This window comes from Cryptomeria japonica, chromosome 9, assembly GCF_030272615.1.
Source record: "Cryptomeria japonica chromosome 9, Sugi_1.0, whole genome shotgun sequence".
Taxonomy (NCBI): domain Eukaryota; kingdom Viridiplantae; phylum Streptophyta; class Pinopsida; order Cupressales; family Cupressaceae; genus Cryptomeria; species Cryptomeria japonica.
In genome coordinates this window covers 548,415,940-548,420,894 of record NC_081413.1, presented here as the reverse complement: position 1 = coordinate 548,420,894, position 4,955 = coordinate 548,415,940, and positions in this window count along the sequence as shown.

Genomic DNA, 4,955 nt, shown 5'->3' with positions numbered 1-4,955 from the left:
ACATACCCGCTTCGGCACGGGATCAAGGCATAAAGTATGTAGTTATATTTTCTACTCTATGGTTTGATGTAAACTGATTAGTGGGTACGCAACCCTTTCTAGGGTCAATGTCCCAGACAGTTTATCTACGATTGCTACCCATGATGGTAGCACTTAAACAAAGGCTCAAGATGGCCTATTGTTTGTGGCCTAACAACTACATCCTAACACCTATCATGAGCGTCACCCTTGACCAAATTGTCAATCACCAATATCTCTTCAAGATAAAAATCAATTTCATAAAAGCATTTTACTTAACCAACCCTAAAGGGAGTTTACTACGGTTTATCTCAACGGACGTGAAATCATTTAAAAGTTATCTTATTAGATTATCGATCCAAGGGGGATTACCCGCCCCTTGGATTTTTAACTTCCAAGTGTCCCTTATTACTCCCCGACGATTTATAGGGATGACGCCATAGACGTCGTTGATGTAGCTTTATTAGGCGTTAAGTGCAGTAGTTCAACACGACGACATTACCCGTAAGCGTGACCCAGAGGCACCGTATATACCGAACGCTACTAGGTTTAGGCTTCCATCTTCCTTTATTAAGTTTTCTAACTAAGGAGCTATGAAAACATCATGCTTGAAAACAATTACTAATTGAACGTGCATAATTTTAATTGATTGAAATAACTACTTGATGAATTACGTGGAATAAAAACCATAACTTGAAATATAACTTGCATACGAAAACTTGCATATTACTAATTACATGTGTACTTGCATGGATATGATAACGTCAAATAAATGTAGTTAATTTATAAGTAATTTGCATGATATAAGAATAGTGTAACTTGCGTGCATGATTAAGCAATCCAAAAATAGTGATTAATTTAGACATTTGTTCCAAATCATATTAATGTGAATTAATTGCTAAAGGCCAACTAAGCGCCCAATGGATCTTACATGGAATGAATGACTCTAATTAAAAGAATTTGATCCAATATAATTTGCGGATATAAAATTTATCAAGGATACTTAATCATGAATTCACTACACAATAATCCCCAATATTTATAAACCTTTCTAAGTTAAATTTAACAACTTAAAATTTATACTAAGGAAGGAATTTAATATTTCCCAAATTACAATTATTAAAAATTAAAATTTAAGCCATTGAATTTTAATCCCAAAGCAATTACTAAAAATTCTAATTTGCAAATAAAAGAATATATATATATATATATATATATATATATATATATTAAAAAAAACTATCTACAAAAAAAAAATGAGTTAAGCGAATTTCATTTTATTGTTTTATTTAGCAAATCGGGGGGGGGGAGTGGGGACTGCGGGTCCCATCCCCCTGCGGTCCTGCATACGCAGGCCCGTAGGATTGAGGGGACACCGTGGTCCCCTCCACTCCCCTGCGGCCACTGCCATGACAGTGACCGCAGGGTTGTGGGGGGGGTACCACTATCCCCTCCGGCAGTTACATTAACCGTCGCCCCTGTACGCCTCCGCCTCCCCATGCACTGGTTATCGTGATAATCTTTCTCGATAACAGTGCAAGTTTAATACATATTTTTTTTTGTTAAGGTTTTTTTTTTCTTTTAAAATTATTTGCGAAGTATTATATATATATATATATATATATATATATATATATATATATATATATATATATATATATATATATATACATGGTTACTTAGTTTATTTGGTAGCATAAGAGAACAATTATGAACAAATATAAGTGTAACAAAAGAAAGTTAATGTAAAATAATCAAGTTTAAACATTAATACACAGGGAGGAGATAACACAGGAAACAAAGAGATTTTTATTCAACCAACATTCACAGGGAGATTTTTTTTTATTTAGCTACAGAGAGATTTATTCAACAATATTCACAAGATTCAATCAATACTCCCAGAGAGATTTATTTCTTTACACAGAGAGATTTATTCACAGAGAAAGATTAATTTATTCATTCATAGAGAGATTTATTCCTTCACACAAAAAGATTAATTTATTCATTCATAGAGAGATTTATTCCTTCACACAGAAAGATTAATTTATTCATTCATAGAGAGATTTATTCCTTCACACAGAGAGATTTATTCCTTCACACAAAGAGATTTATTCACAGAGAAAGATTAATTTATATAGGGAAAGATTAATTTATTCATTCACAGAGAGGTTTATTTCTTCACACATAGAGGTTTATTTCTTTTTATATTCAATATCATCTAAGAGAAAACAGAAAAGCAAAAATCTGATTCTCTACCTTTTAAATAGATTAAATAAGATATGCAAGAGAATTTTGCATTTGTATTTAAAAGAGAAGGGATTATAACACTGTATTTCTTTAAAGGAAACAAAAATAGATTTTTTTTTCTTCTTATCTAGCAATTGAGAAATGATTTCTTCAGAATACTATATGCAACCAAAGAATCTAGAAACTATATGTTTTGATTAATACAAATTCCTCATAAGATAAAGGGAGAGAACCTGGTTTACTGAAGCTTGATGTTGAATCCTCTAGCTATCCTTTGATCTTTCCTTGCAGCTTGAGAGATATCCTTCAACCAGCAACTTAAAAATCTTGCAACAAAAATGAGACTACAAAAAAAAAACTTGGGAAATTTCCTTCAAAACATAATCAACTCCCTTCTTTGAAACTTGCCTACAATTTTATAAGAAAATTCCCTCCATTCCACTATCTAGAAAATTTAATTAAAAGGGAGATTCTTTCCCAATTTTGGACTTCATGCAATTGATTAAACTTAGTGGGGGAGTTACATGCAAGGTGGTGGAGAATCCTCAAGAAACTTCTTATTCTTCCTACAACATGTGCCATAATTGGATGTGGAAAATAAATAAATAAAAATAATGTATATTTTCTATGTGTGTGTGTGTGTGGGTATTATTATTTTCATTCTTTTTAGAACATTTATTCAATCATTTAAGTAGCTTATCCAAAAATATAATAGAGTTGTATTTTTAAATCCAAAAGTGATAAAGGAGGGTTGTGACAATATACGTATATCTATTTACATATGTATGTATGTATGCATATGTATTTACATGTGTGTACATATACAAACGTGTTTATCTATATAGAAATATGTAAGTATAGATATATGCATTATATGTCTAACTATGTGCCTTCATTTTCTTGCAATTCCATTAATATAAAACACTGTAACTGTATCGTTGTTGTCACACATGCTTCCATCTTTACCCTTTTCAATTATTATACTTCTAATACACTTTTCTTCTCTTACAACTACTAGATATCCCTTCAACTTCCACACAAAAAGGTGTTGTGGTCAAAGCCAAGTGGAGGAAACAAATAGAATTTACTATGCAAAGAATAGAGTGGATATCTCCAACAAACGGCAAATGAAATGACATGCACAACAAGCGCCCGATAGTGACTTCCAAACATTGTTGGGAATGCAAAGCGATCAACCTCATCCAAACAGTGCTCCCCAAACACCTCCCACTACTCCTGAACTCATCCTCCACACTCCTGCTTTTCAACACACATTGTCTAGCTTCCGAAAAAAAAATTTGACAAGTTAGGACTCCCACAAATGTGTTATGTTTGTAAAGAAAGCTATGTGGGCATGACTATTAAACGTGCAGAGCATGCTATTGCTTGCATGAGGTGTTCTACTAAGAGAGGCATTCACCATTTCTCTTCATCGAACAATATGAACCCAGGCGAGCGACCTTTTATTTTAAAGCGTCTTTCCCAAGTAGAAGAAATGCTCATAGCAAGGGTTGCTCCTATTTTTCAAGTTTCCCATGCAAGGGGAGGCTAATATAAATATACAAGCCACACAATTAAATTCCCATAGGACATTTATGAAATTGTTATTTCCCTACCACGAAAAATACAGGATTTAGAAATCCTTGTTGTCCATAGAACTAATTTGGGAGGGAAAAGTTATGACTATTACATTCATAGGTATCACGTCATGGATGCATTGAATTTCAAAATTCAGCATGTCCAATATTACAAAGATGTACTCATTGATATTGTTGCACTAGACCTATTGCCTAAAATAAGTACTAATGTTTCAGATTTGTTACATAGAGTTCACACACCTCAAGAACAACATATGCAGAACAATGATGATGTAGCCTCCACCGACCATTACGAAGATGCAGTGGAAAACACTTCCTCATTTATTCCAAGGCTTCCATCCTCAATTCCTGGACTTGATGCAATTAGGACAATACTACATCTATATACTACCAAAAATAATGTGATACCTTGGCCACAAATCAGTTCCTCGCCTATCAATGAATACAATACAAAAGGTTTACTCCCAATGGCATTTCCAACATTGTTTCCTAATGGATTGGCTTTGCTACTTCAAGATAGACCAAAACATGTACATTTACATGAATATGATTTGCACTTGATTAAATATCATGATCAAAGATTTGGTCAACATGTGCGATTCAGATATTACATCTACAATCTTATGATGAGGCACCGCTCCCAACAATCAGTTGTTGTTTTCATTAAGACAAATTTGGAAGATTCTCTTCCAGATAATGTTCAAACACTGAGAGAGCACTTGCAAAACACACCTTCAAGTGAATTGCCTAACCACATCATGCGCTATGTTGCTTCCTTACGCTGCACACACGCATTTTGGAGCAAATCTCGTAGAGACCTCACCACAATGATAAAACAGTTGGGACCACCAACACTTTTCTTCACGTTAAGCTTAGCTGATACAAAATGGCCTGACCTACATAAAATGTTCCCAAAGAGACCTCCAAATATTTTACAACCCACAAGAAAACAATGTATTGAGAATCTTGTCAATAACCTGCATATAACCACTTTATACTTGCATCTAAGATTCCAGATATTTTGTGATGAAGTAATTGTCAATTTGTTGCACGCAACCAACCATTGGTATAGGTATGAATGGCAACACCGAG